The 21,956-nt window shown below is 51.0% G+C and overlaps 2 protein-coding genes across 6 annotated transcripts in view; both read right to left on the bottom strand.

The window, feature by feature from the left end:
- The window catches only part of LOC133545097 (calcium-activated potassium channel subunit beta-2-like), a 31,754-nt gene extending 28,077 nt beyond the window's left edge, over positions 1-3,677 (bottom strand). For both annotated transcript variants that reach the window (XM_061890441.1, XM_061890442.1), the window contains exon 1: positions 3,337-3,677. The gene's annotated coding sequence lies outside the window, so the exon portion shown is untranslated. The remainder of the gene's footprint in view (positions 1-3,336) is intronic.
- Positions 1-21,956, bottom strand: part of LOC133545263 (BMP/retinoic acid-inducible neural-specific protein 3-like) — a 1,164,151-nt gene that overhangs the window by 775,036 nt on the left and 367,159 nt on the right. The window lies entirely within an intron of this gene.

Consider the following 21,956-nt stretch of genomic DNA (forward strand, 5'->3'; position numbering starts at 1 on the left):
GTCCAGAGTCGAGACCCAGGATGGACCGCTTCGTCGGGACCCAGGATGGACCGCTCGCCTGTATCGGTTGGGGACATCTCTACGCTGCTGATCCGCCTCCGCTTGAGATGGTCTCCTGTGGACGGGACTCTCGCTGCTGTCTTGGGGGGGGGGGGGGGGGTTGCCCACATCTGATGTCCTCTCCAAGGTTTCTCATAGTCAGCATTGTCACTGGCGTCCCACTGGATGTGAATTCTCCCTGCCCACTGGGTGTGAGTTTTCCTTGCCCTTTTGTGGGTTCTTCCGAGGATGTTGTAGTCGTAATGATTAGAGCAGTCCATTGAGACATTTGTGATTTGGGGCTATATAAATAAATATTGATTGATTGAAAGCCACTACTAGCCACCACGCAGTCTGATAGTTAATATATCAATGATGAAATATTAACATTGCAACACATGCCAATACGGCCTTTTTAGTTTACTAAATTGCAATTTTAAATTTCCCGCGGAGTTTCTTGTTGAAAACGTCGCGTATGATGACGCGTTCGCCTGACGTCTCGAGTTGGAGGGGACATATTAGCGCAGCACCACTCGCGGCTAAAAGTCGTCTCTTTTCATCGCGCAATCACACAGTATTCCGGACATCTGTGTTGCTGAATCTTTTGCAATTTGTTCAATTAATAATGGAGACGTCAAAGTAGAAAGATGGAGGTGGGAAGCTTTAGCCTTTAGCCACACAAACACACGGTGATTCCTTGTTTAAAATTCCCGTAGGTGAAGCTTTACTATGGATCAGAGCGGTCAAGCGGACATGGATCCAGACCACTCGTCAACCGGCAGGTTTCGGTGAGAAAATTGTGGTAAAAAGTCGCCTCTTACCGGAGATCAGCGGAACTTCTGTCGTGCTGCTGCTGCCGTGACTAATTCCCTCAGAGACTGGCGACAACACACCCATGGACAAACCCCTCCGACTATCAGGTACTATTTTACTCACTGAAACACTAGCAACACAATAGAAAGATAAGGGATTTCCCAGAATTATCCTAGTAGATGTGTCTAAAAACATATGAATCGCTCACAATGCAATCGCCTTTTTTTTACTTTATTTTTTTTCTCTAGTCCTTTGCTATCAATATCCTCAGCCACGAATCTTTCATCCTCACTCAAATTAATGGGGAATTGTCGTTTTCTCGGTCCGAATAGCTCTTTTTGTTGTTATAAACAATGAGAGGATGTGAGGAGCCCTCACACAGGTGACGTCATCGTCTGCGACTTCTGGTAAAGGCAAGGCTTTTTTATTAGCGACCAAAAGTTGCGAACTTTATCGCCGATATTCTCTACTAAATCCTTTCAGCAAAAATATGGCAATATCGCGAAATGATCAAGTATGACACATAGAATGGACCTGCTATCCCCGTTTGGATAAGGAAATCTCATTTCAGTAGGCCTTTAAAGGGGAACATTATCACCAGACCTATGTAAGCGTCAATATATACCTTGATGGTGCAGAAAAAAGACCGTATATTTTTTTAACCGATTTCCGAACTCTAAATGGGTGAATTTTGGCGAATTAAACACCTTTCTGTTTATCGCTCTGGAGGCGATGACGTCAGAACGTGACGTCACCGAGGTAATACACCCGCCATATTCATTTTCTACACATTACAAACACCGGGTCTCAGCTCTGTTATTTTCCGTTTTTTCGACTATTTTTTTGGAACTTTGGAGACATCATGCCTCGACGGTGTGTTGTAGGAGGGTGTAACAACACTAATAGGGAGGGATTCAAGTTGCACCACTGGCCTGAAGATGCCAAAGTGTCTGCCGCCAGACCCCCATTGAATGTGCCAGAGTGTCTCCACATTTTACCGGCGATGCTAAGACAGACATGGCACAGAGATGTATGGATAACCTGCAGATGTATTTGCAACGATAAAGTCAACGAAATCACAAAGGTGAGTTTTGTTGTTGACTTATGTGCTAATCAGACATATTTGGTCGCGGCGTGACTGCCAGTTAAACGATGCTAACATGCTATGCTAATCGATGCTAACATGCTATTTACCAGCGATGACAGACATGGCACAGAGATGTATGGATAACCTGCAGATGCATTTGCAACGATAAAGTCAACGAATTCACAAAGGTGAGTTTTGTTGATGTTGACTTATGTGCTAATCCGACATATTTGGTCGCGGCGTCACTGCCAGCTAATCGATGCTAACATGCTATTTACCGGCGGTGCTAAAGCAGACATGTCACAGAGATGTATGAATAACCTGCAGATGCATTTGCAACTATATTACGTTTCCTTCCACCCACATTTAATGCGAAAAAAACACTTACCAATCGACGGATTTAAGTTGCTCCATTATCACAAAATGCGAAAGTCCTGATCGTTTGGTCCGCACATTTTACCGGCGATGCTAACGCAGCTATTCGGCCATGCTATGACCATGATTAGCGTCAATAGCTATTCGCTCAATAGCTTCAGTTTCTTCTTCAATACTTTCATACTCCAACCATCCGTTTCAATACATGCGTAATCTGTTGAATCGCTTAAGCCGCTGAAATCCAAGTCTGAACCCGAGCTAATGTTGCTATATTTTGCTGTGGTATTCCCATTGTTTGTTTACATTGGCAGCACTGTATGACGTCACAGGGAAATGGATAGTGGTTTCGAAGATAGCAAAAATAAGGCACTTTAAAGCTTTATTTAGGGATATTCCGAACCGGTAAAATTTTGAAAAAAAATAAAAAAAAATACAACAAGCCACTGGGAACTGATTTTTAGTGTTTTTAACCCTTTTGAAATTGTGATAATGTTCCCCTTTAAAGTAGCTACCATGTATATGAAACACATGTTAAATGTAGCCTAACATTTTTTTTTGTTAAAATAACGCCAATAATGCAATTTTTTTGTGGTCCCCCTTATTTAGAAAAATATGGAAATACATTTTGGTACCAGGACAACAGAAGTTTGCAAACAAGGTTATGCCAATGTGTTTACAGAGGTCCAATTTCCTCTAGACAACAGGAGCACTCTTGGATTTGCTGCAAAAAAAATGTTTGTCTCCCAAGTTTTGCGGTGAACTCAGAGTGCCATTTCCCCGGCATTGACCATGCAGTGGACGACAAACAAGCAGACACAGAGGGAAAATCATCTAATTGGGCTGCGCAGGACAAAAACAAGGCAAGAAATTCTCGGTGGATGAGTAATTTCCTGCTTGTATTACATTCCCAGCTGCTTCAGGGAGCGCTTTCTGACAGTGTGAGTGACACCAAGCGTTAAAGTGGCCATGCATTCCTGGCAAAATTTTTGCATGCATTTCCACCACAAAAGAGTCCCACTTACGTGATTTCCACGCCGTGTCTTGCAACGCTCGGTCTGCGTATGAACACGCTGGCCATTGCGTCCCGGGGTGTCTCAAGTTCCACACATACCTGTATTGGTTTCAGCTAAACATGGACACACACATTTTAAGAATCACCGCCTTACTCCTTTAACTAACTTTACGGTCGGACTAAAACGTGCAACACCCGTGAGAGCGGCTCCCCTTGTTGTGAACCACGCTCTCCAGAGGCTGGACTAACTGTGATAGGTGACTTCCTGTCAAAGAGCTCGTAAAGAATAGCTGGAGTCGCTCTTTTCGAGTCTGACCTTTCCAGAAACCTCCACGGCAGCTCCGGGAGAAGGAAAACAAACTTGAGACGATCAAGAAAAAAACTGACTTTTTTTCCACATTCCAGATAAAAGCAAAGTGTCATCTTCTTCCGCTTATCCGAGGTCGGGTCGCGGGGGCAGCAGCCTAAGCAGGGAAGCCCAGACTTCCCTCTCTCCAGCCACTTCGTCTAGCTCTTCCCGGGGGATCCCAACGTGTCCTGGGTCTTCCCCGTGGCCTCCTACCAGTTGGACGTGCCCTAAACACCTCCCTCGGGAGGCGTTCGGGTTGTATCCTGACCAGATGCCCTAACCACCACATCTGGCTCCTCTCGATGTGAAGGAGCAGCGGCTTTACTTTGAGTTCCTCCCGGATGGCAGAGCTTCTCACCCTATCTCTAAGGGAGAGCCCCGCCACCCAGCGGAGGAAACTCATTTCGGACGCTTGTACCCGTGATCTTATCCTTTCGGTCATGACCCAAAGCTCATGACCATAGGTGAGGATGGGAACGTAGATCGACCGGTAAATTGAGAGCTTTGCCTTCCGGCTCAGCTCCTTCTTCACCACAACGGATCGGTACAACGTCCGCATTACTGAAGACGCCGCACCGATCCGCCTGTCGATCTCACGATCCACTCTTCCCCCACTCGTGAACAAGACTCCTAGGTACTTGAACTCCTCCACTTGGGGCAGGGTCTCCTCCCCAACCCGGAGATGGCACTCCACCCTTTTCCGGGCGAGAACCATGGACTCGGATTTGGAGGTGCTGATTCTCATTCTGGTCGCTTCACACTCATGAAATGTATTGTTTCTACTCATAAATCGATGAAAAGGTATCCTATAAACCAGGGGTAGGGAACCTATGGCTCTCGAGCCAGATGTGGCTCTTTTGATGACTACATATGGCTCTCAGATAATTGTATTTATATAGCGCTTTTCTGTAGTGACTAAAAGCGCTTTAAAAAGTGACACCCAATATCTAAGTTACATTTAACCCAGTGTGGGTGGCACTGGGGGCAGGTGGGTAAAGTGTCTTGCCCAAGGACACAACGGCAGTGACTAGGATGGCGGAAGCGGGAATCTTTGATTGATTGATACTTTTATTAGTAGATTGCACAGTACAGTACATATTCCGTACAATTGACCACTAAATGGTAACACCCCAATAAGTTTTTCAACTTGTTTAAGTCGGGGTCCACGTTAATCAAATCATGGTACAAATATATACTATCAACATAATACAGTCATCACACAAGTTAATCATCATAGTATGTACATTGAATTATTTACATTATTTACAATCCGGGGGGTGGGATGAGGAGCTTTGGTTGATATCAGAACTTCAGTCATCAACAATTGCATCAACAGAGAAATGTGGACATTGAAACAGTGTAGGTCTTACTTAGTAGGATATGTACAGCCAGCAGAGAACATAGTGAGTTCACATAGCATAAGAACAAGTATATACATTAGAAGTACTTATGAGTTGTTTATAATCCGGGAAGATGGGATGTGAATTTTTGAAGCTTTTCAGGTGGAATTCTTTCCCATTCTTGCTTGATGTACAACTTAAGTTGTTCAACAGTCCGGGGTCTCGGATATTTTAGGCTCCATATTGCGCCACACATTTTCAATGGGAGACAGGTCTGGACTACAGGCAGTCCAGTCTGGTACCCGCACTCATTTACTATGAAGCCATGCTGTTGAAACACGTGCAGAATGTGGCTTGGCATTGTCTTGCTGAAATAAGCAGGGGCATCCATGAAAAAGATGTTGCTTGGATGGCAACATATGTTGCTCCAAAACCTGTATGTACCTTACAGCAGTGGTCCCCAACCTTTTTGTATTTGCGGACCGGTCAACGCTTGATAATTTGTCCCGTGCCCCGGGGGGGTGTGGGGGGGGAATCCTTTTTTTTTTCTCCCTTTGTCATGAAAAAGGGACGTTTTTGTCATGAAAAGGGGAGTTTTCTGTGGTTGGTGCACTAATTGTGTATTGTGTTTTTTATGTTGATTTAATAAAAAAAAATATATATATATATGGCTTCACGGTGGCAGAGGGGTTAGTGCGTCTGCCTCACAATACGAAGTTCCTGCAGTCCTGGGTTCAAATCCAGGCTCGGGATCTTTCTGTGTGGAGTTTGCATGTTCTCCCCATGAATGCGTGGGTTCCCTCCGGGTACTCCGGCTTCCTCCCACTTCCAAAGACATGCACCTGGGGATAGGTTGATTAGCAACACTAAATTGGCCCTAGTGTGTGAATGTGAGTGTGAATGTTGTCTGTCTATCTGTGTTGGCCCTGCGATGAGGTGGCGACTTGTCCAGGGTGTACCCTGCCTTCCGCCCGATTGTAGCTGAGATAGGCGCCAGCGCCCCCCGCGACCCCGAAAGGGAATAAGCGGTAGAAAATGGATGGATGGATATATATATATATTTTTTTTTTATTTATTTATTTATTTATTTTTTTTATTTTATTTATTTTATTTTTTTTTCAAATAGAAATGAATAAAAAATGATTCTGCGGCCCGATTGGTACCGGGCCACGGCCCAGTACCGGGCCACTGCCTTGCAGCATTAATGGTGCCTTCACAGATGTGTAAGTTACTCATGCCTTGGGCACTAATACACCCCCATACCATCACAGATACCGGCATTTCAACTTTGCGCTTATAAAAATCCGGATGTTTTTTTTCCTCCTTGACACGGCGTCCACAGTTTCTAAAAAACAATTTGAAATGTTGGCTCATGAGACCACAGAACACTTTTCCACTTTGCATCAGTCCGTCTTATATGAGCTCGGGCCCGGCGAAGCCGGCTGCATTTCTGGGTGTTGTTGATAAATGGCTTTAGCTTTGCGAAGTAGAGTTTTAAATTGCACTTACAGATATAGCGATTAAGTATAGTTACTGACAGTGGTTTTCTAAAATATTCCTGAGCCCAGGTGGTGATATCCTTTACACACTGATCTCGCTTTTTGATGCAGTACCGCCCGAGGGATCCAAGGTCACAGGCATTACCGCTTATGTGCAGTTTTTTGTCCAGATTTTCTGAACATTTTGATGATACGAACCGTAGATGGTGAAATCCCTAAATTGCTTGAAATAGATCGTCGAGAAGTGTTGTTCTTAACTGTTTGACTATTTGCTCACACATTTGTTCACAAAGTGGTGACCCTCGCCCCATCCTTGTTTGTGAATGAATGAATATCCAATCCAAATGAGCTGGTATTTGCAAAAAATAACAGAGTTCCAGTTCGAACTTTAAGTGTCTTGTCTCAGTATCAGGTGGCTAATTATTGTATTGATGATTAAAAAGTGGCAGGGCAATAAAGATTCTTTCAGACAAAGGCCATGTTGTTGAGGGCCACTTTATAATTATGGCTGCCCTCATATGGCCACATTAAATTATTTGGAAAACAACATTGAATTATGTTACAGGTCACTTTAAATAATGTGGTAGACCACAGTGAATGACGTTACAAGCCACATTTAAAAATAATATGGCAGGCCAATGTGAATAATGTGATGGGCTACATAAAATGATGTGGTAGGCCATTTTGAATTATGTGATGGACCACATTGAATGATGTTACAGGTCACTTTAAATAATATGAATATGAATGACATTAGAGGCCAATTTTAAATAATATGGCAGGCCATCGTAAATGATGTGACAGGCCATGTAAAATGATGTGGCAGGCCACATTAAAATTATGTGATCGACCACATTGAATGATGTTGCAGGTCACTTTAAATAATGTGGCAGACCGCAGTGAATGACGTTACAGGCCACTTTTGTGAAGTATATTTATATAGCGCTTTTCTCAAGTGACTCAAAGCGCTTTACATAGTGACACCCAATATCTAAGTTACATTTAAACCAGTGTGGGTGGCACTGGGAGCAGGTGGGTAAAGTGTCTTGCCCAAGGGCACAACGGCAGTAACTAGGATGGCACAAGCGGGAATCGAACCTGCAACCCTCAAGTTGCTGACACGGCCACTCTACCAACCGAGCTATGGCGCCCCTTTTAAATAATATGGCAGGCCACAGTGAATGATGTGACGGGCCACATAAAACGACGTGGTAGGTCACATTTAATTATGTGATCGACCACATTGAAGGATGTTGCAGGTCAGTTTTAATAATGTGGCAGACCAAAGTGAATGACATTACAGGCCACATGTAAATAATATGGCAGGCCACGGTGACGGGTCACGTAAAATGATAAGGTAGGGCCCTTTAAATTATGTAATCGACCACATTTAATGATGTTGCAGGTCACTTTAAATAATGTGGCAGAGCACAGGGAATGATGTTAAAGGCCACTTAAAATAAATGGCAGGCCACAGTGAATGATGTGATGGGCCAGTTTTAATTATGTGATCGACCACGTTGAATGTTGTTGCAGGTCACTTTAAATATGTGGCAGACCATAGTGAATGACATTACAGGCCACAGAGAATGATGTGACGGGCCACATAAAATGACATGGTAGGCCACATTAAAATTTTGTGTTCGACCACATAGAATGATGTTGCAGGTCACTTTATAGAATGTGGCAAACCACAGTGAATGATGTGGCGGGCCACATTTTAAGTATAAAGTGACGGGTCACTTTAAATAATGTGACGGGCCACATAAAATGAGGTGGTAGGCAACTTTCAATTATGTGATCGACCACATCGAATTATGTTGCAGGTCACTTTATAGAATGTGGCAAACCACAGTGAATGATGTGACGGGCCACGTTAAATAATGCGGCAGACCATAGTGAATGACATTACAGGCCACAGTGAATGATCTGACGGGCCACGTAAAAATGACATGGTAGGTCACTTTAAATTTTGTGTTCGACCACATTGAATGATGTTGCAGGTCACTTTAAAACATGTGGCGTTCCACAGTGAATGATGTTACAGGCCAATTTCAAATAATATGGCAGGCCACTGTGAATAATGTGACGGGCCACTTAAATGATGTGGTAGGCGACTTTCAATTATGTGATCGACCACATCAAATGATGTTGCAGGTCACTTTATAGAATGTGGCAAACCACAGTGAATGATGTGACGGGCCACATTTTAATTATAAAGTGACGGGTCACTTTAAATAATGTGGAAGACCATAGTGAATGACATTACAGGTCACGGTGAATGATGTGACGGGCCATATAAAAATGATATGGTAGGTCACTTTAAATTTTGTGTTCGACCACATCGAATGATGTTGCAGGTCACTTTAAAACATGTGGCGTTCCACAGTGAATGATGTTACAGGCCAATTTTAAATAATATGGCAGGCCACTGTGAATAATGGGACGGGCCACGTAAAATGATGTGGTAGGCGACTTTCAATTATGTGATCGACCACATCGAATGATGTTGCAGGTCACTTTATAGAACGTGGCAAACCACAGTGAATGATGTGATGGGCCACATTAAATAATGCGGCAGACCATAGTGAATGACATTACAGGCCACGGTGAATGATGTGACGGGCCACATAAAAATGACATGGTAGGCCATTTTAAATTTTGTGTTCGACCACATAGAATGATGTTGCAGGTCACTTTAAATAACGTGGTGTTCCACAGTGAATGATGTTACAGACCATATTTAAACCATATGGCAGGCCACCGTGAATAATGTGACGGGCCACATAAAATGAGGTGGTAGGCGACTTTCAATTATGTGTTCGACCACATCGAATGATGTTGCAGGTCACTTTATAGAATGTGGCAAACCACAGTGAATGAGGTGACGGGCCACATTTAAATAAAATGGCAGGCCACATAAATAACGTGGCAGAACACATTTAGCAATGGGGCTGACCACATTGAAGAACGTGAGAGGACCACTTAAAATTATGTGGTAGACCACATTGAATAACGTGATGGGCCACTTTACAATGATGTGGTGGCCTCGTTAAATTATGTTGTAGACCACGTGGAATGGTGTTGCAGACGACATTGAATAATGTGACAAGCCATGTAAAATTACGTAGCGGGCCACCTTAGATGACGTGGCAAAGTGTCAAAATTGCTACTGACAGTTTGGTCATCTTTGTGTTTTCCTGTGTTTGGCGTTTTAATTCCTGTCCAGTGCTCTTATTTCTCGTTTCTACTTCCTGTGTTTTTAAATCACTTCCTGTCCCGGTACTCTTGTTTTGTCAGTATTTCCTATTTGGTCTTCGTGTTTTAAAGCACATCCTTTCAGCACATCTGATTCTCAATAATTACTTTTATTTAGTTCTACCTGGGTGCCTCATTCTGTGCTGGATCCTTCAACTTGTTAGTCGGCTTACTGTGCACCTCCCTGTTGCCAATAAATATATTTCTACCTTGCAAGCCGTCTGCCGTCTCGGCATCCTTGGGCTCCCGCTGCAAGCAACGCTCACCAAATCGTGATAGAAATGATCCAGCCAGCGAGTGACCCCGCAGAGATTTCTATGCTCCAGCAGCTTGATAAGATTTTGGCACTGATTGAAGCATTCTTCAGCCTCTCATCAAACTCCCTCCCACCCATCCCTGTAGTCTGTCGGTCTAGTCCCTTGGGGGGTTATGAGTAGCTGTGCACCTGGGGAGACACAGCTGCTTCTTGCGTTTTCTATGACGTCGCTATCATGCCTCCCTGCTGAGATGACCTCATCCGCAATGTCACTTCCAGCAAGCCTTCCTGCTCCAGTGAGGTCGTCCATGATGTTACCATGATTCCCTGCTGGGATGACCTTGTTGAAGCAAGACGGCTTGCTGGTAGCGACGCTGCAGTCACCGCCGGCATCTCCAGTGGGTCTGCCGCGGTCGCTGGCCACATCTTCAGTGCGTCTGCCGCAGTCGCCGCCCGCAGTCGCCGCCCGCAGTCGCCGCCCGCAGTCGCCGCCCACATCTCCAGTGGGTCTGCCGCGGTCGTCGCTCGCCTCTCTAGTTGGTCCGCCGCCGGCATCTCCAGTGGGTGCAACGCGGTCGCAGCCCACATCTCCAGTGGGTCTGCTGCGGTTTCCGCTGGCATCTCCAGTTGGTCCGCCACGGTCGCCGCTTGCGTTTCCAGTGGGTCTGCCGCGGCCCCAGCCCGCATTTCCAGTGGGTCCACCGTGATCACCGCTTGCATCTCCAGAGGGTTTGCCGTGGTCGCCACCCGCATCTCCAGTGGGTCTGCCATGGTCACCGCCCGCATCTCCAGTGGGTCTGCCACGGTCGAAGCCCAAACCACCAGTATATCCACTGCGTTTGCCGCCCTCGCATCTCCAGTTGGTTCTCCATGGTCGCCGCCCGCATCTCCAGTGGGTCTGCCATGGTCGCCGCCCATATCTCCAGTCGGTCTACCGCAGTCGCCGACTGCTTCTCCAGTGGGTCTGCCATGGTCACCGCCCGCTTCTACAGTGGGTCTGCCATGGTCGCCGCCCGTATCTCCAGTCGGTCTGCCATGGTCGAAGCCCACATCACCAGTGGATCCGCCGCGGTCGCCGCCCCCGCATCTCCAGTTGGTTCTCCATGGTTTCCGCCCACATCTCCAGTGGGTCTGCCGCGGTCGCCGCCCGCATCTCCAGTGGGTCTGCCATGGTCACCGCCTGCATCTCCAGTGGGCCTGCCATGTTCGCCGCCTGTATCTCCAGTCGGTCTACCGCAGTCACCGCCCGCTTCTCCGGTGGGTCTGCCATGGTCACCGCCCGCATCTCCAGTGGGTCTGCCATGGTCACCGCCCATATCTCCAGTCGGTCTACCGCAGTCGCTGCCCGCTTCTCCAGTGGGTCAGCCATGGTCTCCGCCCGTATCTCCAGTGGTTCTGCCATGGTCGCCGCCCGTATCTCCAGTCGGTCTACCGCAGTCGCCGCCCGAATCTCCAGTGGGTCTGCCATGGTCGCCGCCCATATACCTCCAGTCGGTCTACTGCAGTCGCCGACCGCTTCTCCAGTGGGTCTGCCATGGTCACCGCCCGCATCTCCAGTGTGTCTGCCATGGTCGCCGCCCGCTTCTCCAGTGGGTCTGCCATTGTCACCGCCCGCATCTCCAGTGGGTCTGCCATGGTCCCAGCCCGCATTTCCAGTGGGTCCGCCGTGATCACCGCTCGCATCTCCAGAGGGTTTGCCGTGGTCGGCGCCCGCTTCTCCAGTGGGTCTTTCATGGTCACTGCCCGCATCTGCAGTGGGTCTGGCATGGTCGCCGCCCGTATCTCCAGTCGGTCTACCGCAGTCACCCCCCGCTTCTCCAGTGGGTCTGCCATGGTCACCGCCCGCATCTCCAGTGGGTCTGCCATGGTCACCGCTCGTATCTCCAGTCGGTCTACCGCAGTCGCCGCCCGCTTCTCCAGTGGGTCTGACATGGTCACCGCCCGCATCTCCAGTGGGTCTGCCATGGTCGCCGCCCGTATCTCCAGTCGGTCTACCGCAGTCGCCGCCCGCATCTCCAGTGGGTCTGCCATGGTCGCCGCCCATATACCTCCAGTCGGTCTACCGCAGTCGCCGACCGCTTCTCCAGTGGGTCTGCCATGGTCCCAGCCCGCATTTCCAGTGGGTCCGCCGTGATCACCGCTCGCATCTCCAGAGGGTTTGCCGTGGTCGCCGCCCGTATCTCCAGTCGGTCTACCGCAGTCACCCCCCGCTTCTCCAGTGGGTCTGCCATGGTCACCGCCCGCATCTCCAGTGGGTCTGCCATGGTCACCGCTCGTATCTCCAGTCGGTCTACCGCAGTCGCCGCCCGCTTCTCCAGTGGGTCTGACATGGTCACCGCCCGCTTCTCCAGTGTGTCTGCCATGGTCACCGCCCGCATCTCCATTGGGTCTGCCATGGTCACCGCCCGTATCTCCATTGGGTCTGCCATGGTCACTGCCCGTATCTCCAGTCGGTCTACCGCAGTCGCCGCCCGCTTCTCCAGTGGGTCTGCCATAGTCACCGCCCGCATCTCCAGTGGGTCTGCCATGGTCACCGCCCTTATCTCCAGTCGGTCTACCGCAGTCGCCGCCCGCTTCTCCAGTGGGTCTGCCATAGTCACCGCCCGCATCTCCAGTGGGTCTGCCATGGTCCCAGCCCGCATTTCCAGTGGGTCCGCCGTGATCATTGCTCGCATCTCCAGAGGGTTTGCCGTGGTCGGCGCCCACTTCTCCAGTGGGTCTTTCATGGTCACTGCCCGCATCTGCAGTGGTTCTGGCATGGTCGCCGCCCGTATCTCCAGTCGGTCTACAGCAGTCACCCCCCGCTTCTCCAGTGGGTCTGCCATGGTCACCGCTCGTATCTCCAGTCGGTCTACCGCAGTCGCCGCCCGCATCTCCAGTGGGTCTGCCATGGTCGCCGCCCATATACCTCCAGTTGGTCTACCGCAGTCGCCGACCGCTTCTCCAGTGGGTCTGCCATGGTCGCCACCCGTATCTCCAGTCGGTCTACCGCAGTCGCCGCCCGCTTCTCCGGTGGGTCTGCCATGGTCACCGCCCACATCTCCAGTGGGTCTGCCATGGTCGCCGCCCGCATCTCCAGTCGGTCTACTGCAGTCGCCGCTCGCTTCTCCGGTGGGTCTGCCATGGTCACCGCCCACATCTCCAGTGGGTCTGCCATGGTCACCGCCCGTATGTCCAGTCGGTCTACCGCAGTCGCCGCCTGCTTCTTCAGTGGGTCTGCCGCGGTCTCGGCCCACATCTCCAGTGGGTCTGCAGTGGTCACCGCCCGTATCTCCAGTCGGTCTACCGCAGTCGTCGCCCGCATCTCCAGTGGGTTTGACATGGTCACCGCCCGTATCTCCAGTCGGTCTACCGCAGTCGCCGCCTGCTTCTTCAGTGGGTCTGCCGCGGTCTCGGCCCACATCTCCAGTGGTTCTGCCATGGTCACCGCCCGTATCTCTAGTCGGTCTACTGCAGTTCCCCCCTGCTTCTCCAGTGTGTCTGCCATGGTCACCGCCCGCATCTCCATATTGTCCGCCATGGTCACCGCCCGTATCTCCAGTCGGTCTACCGCAGTCGCCGCCCGAATCTCCAGTGGGTCTGCCATGGTCGCCGCCCATATACCTCCAGTCGGTCTACTGCAGTCGCCGACCGCTTCTCCAGTGGGTCTGCCATGGTCACCGCCCGCATCTCCAGTGTGTCTGCCATGGTCGCCGCCCGCTTCTCCAGTGGGTCTGCCATTGTCACCGCCCGCATCTCCAGTGGGTCTGCCATGGTCCCAGCCCGCATTTCCAGTGGGTCCGCCGTGATCACCGCTCGCATCTCCAGAGGGTTTGCCGTGGTCGGCGCCCGCTTCTCCAGTGGGTCTTTCATGGTCACTGCCCGCATCTGCAGTGGGTCTGGCATGGTCGCCGCCCGTATCTCCAGTCGGTCTACCGCAGTCACCCCCCGCTTCTCCAGTGGGTCTGCCATGGTCACCGCCCGCATCTCCAGTGGTACTGCCATGGTCACCGCTCGTATCTCCAGTCGGTCTACCGCAGTCGCCGCCCGCTTCTCCAGTGGGTCTGACATGGTCACCGCCCGCATCTCCAGTGGGTCTGCCATGGTCGCCGCCCGTATCTCCAGTCGGTCTACCGCAGTCGCCGCCCGCATCTCCAGTGGGTCTGCCATGGTCGCCGCCCATATACCTCCAGTCGGTCTACCGCAAACGCCGACCGCTTCTCCAGTGGGTCTGCCATGGTCCCAGCCCGCATTTCCAGTGGGTCCGCCGTGATCACCGCTCGCATCTCCAGAGGGTTTGCCGTGGTCGCCGCCCGTATCTCCAGTCGGTCTACCGCAGTCACCCCCCGCTTCTCCAGTGGGTCTGCCATGGTCACCGCCCGCATCTCCAGTGGGTCTGCCATGGTCACCGCTCGTATCTCCAGTCGGTCTACCGCAGTCGCCGCCCGCTTCTCCAGTGGGTCTGACATGGTCACCGCCCGCTTCTCCAGTGGGTCTGCCATGGTCACCGCCCGTATCTCCATTGGGTCTGCCATGGTCACCGCCCGTATCTCCAGTCGGTCTACCGCAGTCGCCGCCCGCTTCTCCAGTGGGTCTGCCATAGTCACCGCCCGCATCTCCAGTGGGTCTGCCATGGTCACCGCCCTTATCTCCAGTCGGTCTACCGCAGTCGCCGCCCGCTTCTCCAGTGGGTCTGCCATAGTCACCGCCCGCATCTCCAGTGGGTCTGCCATGGTCCCTGCCCGCATTTCCAGTGGGTCCGCCGTGATCATTGCTCCTATCTCCAGAGGGTTTGCCGTGGTCGGCGCCCACTTCTCCAGTGGGTCTTTCATGGTCACTGCCCGCATCTGCAGTGGGTCTGGCATGGTCGCCGCCCGTATCTCCAGTCGGTCTACCGCAGTCACCCCCCGCTTCTCCAGTGGGTCTGCCATGGTCACCGCTCGTATCTCCAGTCGGTCTACCGCAGTCGCCGCCCGGATCTCCAGTGGGTCTGCCATGGTCGCCGCCCATATACCTCCAGTCGGTCTACCGCAGTCGCCGACCGCTTCTCCAGTGGGTCTGCCATGGTCGCCACCCGTATCTCCAGTCGGTCTACCGCAGTCGCCGCCCGCTTCTCCGGTGGGTCTGCCATGGTCACCGCCCACATCTCCAGTGGGTCTGCCATGGTCGCCGCCCGCATCTCCAGTCGGTCTACTGCAGTCGCCGCTCGCTTCTCCGGTGGGTCTGCCATGGTCACCGCCCACATCTCCAGTGGGTCTGCCATGGTCACCGCCCGTATGTCCAGTCGGTCTACCGCAGTCGCCGCCTGCTTCTTCAGTGGGTCTGCCGCGGTCTCGGCCCACATCTCCAGTGGGTCTGCAGTGGTCACCGCCCGTATCTCCAGTCGGTCTACCGCAGTCGTCGCCCGCATCTCCAGTGGGTTTGACATGGTCACCGCCCGTATCTCCAGTCGGTCTACTGCAGTCGCCGCCTGCTTCTTCAGTGGGTCTGCCGCGGTCTCGGCCCACATCTCCAGTGGTTCTGCCATGGTCACCGCCCGTATCTCTAGTCGGTCTACTGCAGTTCCCGCCTGCTTCTCCAGTGTGTCTGCCATGGTCACCGCCCGCATCTCCATTGTGTCCGCCATGGTCACCGCCCGTATCTCCAGTCGGTCTACCGCAGTCGCCGCCCGTTTCTCCAGTGGGTCTGCCATAGTCACCGCCCGCATCTCCAGTGGGTCTGCCATGGTCCCAGCCTGCATTTCCAGTGGGTCCGCCGTGATCACCGCTCGCATCTCCAGAGGGTTTGCCGTGATCGGCGCCCGCTTCTCCAGGGGGTCTTTCATGGTCACTGCCCGCATCTGCAGTGGGTCTGGCATGGTCGCCGCCCGTATCTCCAGTCGGTCTACCGCAGTCACCCCCCGCTTCTCCAGTGGGTCTGCCATGGTCACCGCCCGCATCTCCAGTGGGTCTGCCATGGTCACCGCTCGTATCTCCAGTCGGTCTACCGCGGTCGCCGCCCGCATCTCCGGTGGGTCTGCCTTGGTCGCCGCCCATATACCTCCAGTCGGTCTACCGCAGTCGCCGACCGCTTCTCCAGTGGGTCTGCCATGGTCGCCACCCGTATCTCCAGTCGGTCTACCGCAGTCACCGCCCGCTTCTCCGGTGGGTCTGCCATGGTCACCGCCCACATCTCCAGTGGGTCTGCCATGGTCTCCGCCCGTATCTCCAGTCGGTCTATTGCAGTCGCCGCTCGCTTCTCCGGTGGGTCTGCCATGGTCACCGCCCGCATCTCTAGTGGGTCTGCCATGGTCACCGCCCGCATCTCCAGTGGGTGTGCCATGGTCACCGCCCGTATCTCCAGTCGGTCTACCGCAGTCGCCGCCTGCTTCTTCAGTGGGTCTGCCGCGGTCTCGGCCCACATCTCCAGTGGGTCTGCCATGGTCACCGCCCGCATCTCTAGTGGGTCTGCCATGGTCACCGCCCGCATCTCTAGTGGGTCTGCCATGGTCACCGCCCGTATCTCCAGTCGGTCTACCGCAGTCGCCGCCTGCTTCTTCAGTGGGTCTGCCGCGGTCTCGGCCCACATCTCCAGTGGGTCTGCCATGGTCACCGCCCGTATCTCCAGTCGGTCTACCGCAGTCGCCGCCCGCATCTCCAGTGGGTTTGACATGGTCACCGCCCGCATCTCCAGTGGGTCTGCCATGGTCACCGCCCGTATCTCCAGTCGGTCTACCGCAGTCGCCGCCTGCTTATTCAGGGGGTCTGCCGCGGTCTCAGCCCACATCTCCAGTGGGTCTGCCATGGTCACCGCCCGTATCTCCAGTCGGTCTACCGCAGTCGCCGCCTGCATCTCCAGTGGGTTTGACATGGTCACCGCCCGTATCTCCAGTCGGTCTACCGCAGTCGCCGCCTGCTTCCCCAGTGGGTCTGCCGCGGTCTCGGCCCACATCTCCAGTGGGTCTGCCATGGTCACCGCCCGCATCTCTAGTGGGTCTGACGCGGTCACCGCCCGCATCTCCAGTGGGTCTGCCATGGTCACCGCCCGTATCTCCAGTTGGTCTACCGCAGTCGCCGCCTGCTTCTTCAGTGGGTCTGCCGCGGTCTCGGCCCACATCTCCAGTGGGTCTGCCATGGTCCCCGCCCGTATCTCCAGTCGGTCTACCGCAGTCGCCGCCCGCATCTCCAGTGGGTTTGACAAGGTCACCGCCCGCATCTCCAGTGCATCTGCCATGGTCACCGCCCGTATCTCCAGTCGGTCTACCGCAGTCGCCGCCCGCATCTCCAGTGGGTTTGACATGGTCACCGCCCGCATCTCCAGTGCGTCTGCCATGGTCACCGCCCGTACCTCCAGTCGGTCTACCGCAGTCGCCGCCTGCTTCTTCAGTGGGTCTGCCGCGGTCTCGGCCCACATCTCCAGTGGGTCTGCCATGGTCACCGCCCGTATCTCCAGTCGGTCTACCGCAGTCGCCGCCCGCATCTCCTGTGGGTTTGACATGGTCACCGCCCGTATCTCCAGTCGGTCTACCGCAGTCGCCGCCTGCTTCTTCAGTGGGTCTGCCGCGGTCTCGGCCCACATCTCCAGTGGGTCTGCCATGGTCACCGCCCGCATCTCTAGTGGGTCTGCCATGGTCACCGCCCGTATCTCCAGTGGGTCTGCCATGGTCACCGCCCGCATCTCCAGTGGGTCTGCCATGGTCACCGCCCGTATCTCCAGTCGGTCTACCGCAGTCGCCGCCTGCTTCTTCAGTGGGTCTGCCGCGGTCTCGGCCCACATCTCCAGTGGGTCTGCCATGGTCACCGCCCGTATCTCTAGTCGGTCTACCGCAGTCGCCGCCCGCATCTCCAGTGGGTTTGACAAGGTCACCGCCCGCATCTCCAGTGCGTCTGCCATGGTCACCGCCCGTATCTCCAGTCGGTCTACCGCAGTCGCCGCCCGCATCTCCAGTGGGTCTGCCATGGTCACCGCCCGTACCTCCAGTCGGTCTACCGCAGTCGCCGCCTGCTTCTTCAGTGGGTCTGCCGCGGTCTCGGCCCACATCTCCAGTGGGTCTGCCATGGTCACCGCCCGTATCTCCAGTCGGTCTACCGCAGTCGCCCCCCGCATCTCCTGTGGGTTTGACATGGTCACCGCCCGTATCTCAGGTCGGTCTACCGCAGTCGCCGCCTGCTTCTTCAGTGGGTCTGCCGCGGTCTCGGCCCACATCTCCAGTGGGTCTGCCATGGTCACGGCCCGTATCTCCAGTGGGTCTGCCGCGGTCAGATACTCCAATTCCAATAATCAACTCCATTATATTTCCATATATCATACATCTATTGTCAGCGATGCCCCCCAAAGAGGAACAACTGCAAAAGAACAAACAAAAACAAAACAAACCAAGGTAATAATGATATTAATAAATAAATACATAATAAAATAATAATTAAAAAATAATAATAATATAAACAGATAATAAATAAACACAGACATAAAGGGAGTAAAAAAAAATACAGTACAAACACTAATTCGAGCAAATAAAATGTGATTTCTTATGTTTTTAAATTTTAATAAATTTGCCAAATTACAAAAAAAAATTGTTATAATGGGGTATTGTGTGTAGAATTTTGAGGACATAATGTAACACTATGAATACTTTCCGGATGCATTGTATGTAGTAAAAGCACACCTGTGCAGCCTGTTGTCATGTTAAAGGAGAATCATCAGTCCAATGTAAGACAATCATGGATGTTTCATCTTCTCGCAATGTGTGACTTCTCACAGCGAGATGATGTCATGCCTCAAGACTTCAGACAAGAGTATCATCAGTTCTGGGGCCACATATCTTGAGCGTGAGGCGTATACGACCTTACCGTATATCCTGCATGGATGTGAAAGATCTACCTCGGTTCACATTTCTCGCAGTGGCCTCTCTCCTGTCTTGAAAGCGTGCGCGAATGAGCGATAAATCTCGTCGGAATGTGACGGCCCACATAACTGCAAAGCAGGTGTTTACAACTATTTCTAGCAATATTTCGGCTTGGGGCATTGAGTTAATAAAGCTGGCTAGTGGAAAAAACTTTTCCAGTTTGATTTTTTTCCTTATGTGATTTTGTAAGCGTTTACTCTTACTTTGGCATTGAGAGCATAGTCAACGTGCTCTTTGGTGAAGAATGTGTCAGCATGTATTTTTGCCTTGTCCTTCCAGTGATTATTGCTTGGCTGTCAGGTGTTCTTGTGTTTGATGACTTTAAATAGCCACAAACTCCACCGCACAACACCCGCAGACTTAAAAAGAGGGCCGACCGACACTTACCTGAAGTGGATCAACTTTGCAGTGCCCAATAAAATTATCGCCGGATAAATGACCCACGATTAAAATTTATGGTTATCAGTTTACATGACAACATAAGGCTTCATCTGACCGGGATCTTCAGCTCTCGCTGGATCGGTTCGCAGCCGAGTGTGAAGCGACCGGAATGAGAATCAGCACCTCCAAGTCCGAGTCCATGGTTCTCGCCCGGAAAAGGGTGGAATGCCATCTCCGGGTTGGGGAGGAGACCCTTCCCCAAGTGGAGGAGTTCAAGTACCTCGGAGTCTTGTTCACGAGTGAGGGAAGAGTGGATCGTGAGATTGACAGGCGGATCGGTGCGGCGTCTTCAGTAATGCGGACGTTGTACTGATCCGTTGTGGTGAAGAAGGAGCTGAGCCGGAAGGCAAAGCTCTCAATTTACCGGTCGATCTACGTTCCCATCCTCAACTATGGTCATGAGCTTTGGGTCATGACCGAAAGGATAAGATCACGGGTACAAGCGGCCGAAATGAGTTTCACTCTCCCTTAGAGATAAAAGCAGCTTCCATGAAATGCTCAGTCATTCACAAACAAGGACGGGGCGAGGGTCACCGTTTTGTGAACAAATGTGTGAGCAAATTGTTGAACAGTTTAAGAACAACATTTCTCAATGAGCTATTGCAAGGAATTCAGGGATTTTACCCTCCACGGTTCACAGAATCTGGAGAAATCACTGCACGTAAGCGATGATATTACGGACCTTCATCAAAAAGCGACGTCAGTGTGTAAAGGATATCACCACTTGGGCTAACTTTTTTTTTTATATAAACCCCAAAACCAGTGAAGTTGGCATGTTGCGTAAAAGGTAAATAAAAACCCGAATGCAATCATTTGCAAATCCTTTTCAACTTACATGCAATGGAATGGACTGCAAAGACAGGACATTTAATTTTCAAACTGGAAAATGTTTTTTTTTACAAATAGTAGCTCATTTTGAAATTGATGCCTGCAACATGTTTCAAAAAAGCTGGCACAAGTGGCAAAAAAGACTGATAACGTTAAGGAATGCTCATCAAACACTTATTTGGAACATCCCACAGGTGAACAGGCTGATTGGGAACAGGTGGGGTGCCAGGATTAGGTATAAAAGCAGCTTCCATGGACTGCTCAGTCATTCACAAACAAGGACGGGGCGAGGGTCACCGTTTTGTGAACAAATGGGTGAGCAAATTGTTGAACAGTTTAAGAACAACATTTCTCAACGAGCTATTGCGAGGAATTTAGGGATTTTACCCTCCACGGTTCACAGAATCTGGAGAAATCACTGCACGTAAGCGATGATATTACGGACCTTCATCAAAAAGCGACGTCAGTGTGTAAAGGATATCACCACTTGGGCTCAGGAACACTTCAGAAAACCACTGTCAGTAACTACAGGTTGCTACATCTCTACGTCCAAGTTAAAACTCTACTATGCAAAGCAAAAAAACATTTATCAACAACACCCAGAAATTCTGCTGGCTTCGCTGGGCCCGAGCTCGTCTGAGATGAACTCATTCAAAGTGGAAAAGTGTTCTGTGGTCCCACGAGTCCACATATCAAATTGTTTATGGAAACTGTGGACGTCGTGTCCTCCGGACAGAAGAAGGACAGAACCATCTGAACTGTTATAAGCGCAAAGTTCCAAAGCCACCATATGTGATAGTATGGGGGTGTATTAGTGCCCAAGGCATGGGTAATTTACACATCTGTGAAGACACCATTAAAACTGAAAGGTACAAACAGGTTTTGGAGCAACTTATGTTGCCATCCAAGCAACGTCTTTTTCATGGACCCCCCTGCTTATTTCAGCAAGACAATGCCAAGCCACGTGTTACAACAGCGTGGCTTCACAGTAAAAGAGTGCGGGTACTAGACTGGCCTGCCTGTTGTCCAATGTGTGAAAATGTGTGGTGCATTATGAAGCCTAAAACACCACAACTGAGACCCCAGACTGTTGGACAACTTAATCCGTACATCAAGCAAAAATGGGAAAGAATTCCGCGGAAAAAAAAGTTTCGAAAATTTGGTTTTCTCAGTTCCCAAAAATTTACCGAGTGTTGTTAAAAGGAAAGGCCATGTAACACAGTGATAAAAATGCCCCTGTGCCAACTTGTGTTGCTGCCATTAAATTCTAAGTTAATGACTATTTGCTTTCTCAGTTCAAACATTAAGTATCTTGTCTTTGCCGTCCATTCGATCGAATATGAATTGAAAGTGATTTGCATATCTTTGTATTCTGTTTTTATTTACCATTTACAAAACGTGCCAACTTCACTGGTTTTGGGTTTTGTAAGTAATATAAACATTCATCAGAGCTGTTTGTCTATTTTATGGCGGATTCTAGTTAATGAAAGAACTGGAACCCATGTGTTCGAGAATCGGTTTGAATCGAATCACTACCCCCAAGAATGGAATCGAATGATGTGATGACCAATTTTCCACAGCCCTTGTAAATAATCTGGTAAATAATCGAATAAAGTGGTTCCGTGCAGCAGGAAGGAATGTGCTCGCTTTTTATTGGTCACATGCTCTGTGTTTACTGGAGATTGCAGTCTGTTCAATTTCATTGTAAAATCCAGGCTGTTGGTGTGTTTAAATATATCCCACAGCATAATATGGCACGGGGGCCAATTTTGGCCCACAACTCGACAGATTATAAC

This window comes from Nerophis ophidion, linkage group LG28 (genome assembly GCF_033978795.1).
Source record: "Nerophis ophidion isolate RoL-2023_Sa linkage group LG28, RoL_Noph_v1.0, whole genome shotgun sequence".
Classification (NCBI taxonomy): domain Eukaryota; kingdom Metazoa; phylum Chordata; class Actinopteri; order Syngnathiformes; family Syngnathidae; genus Nerophis; species Nerophis ophidion.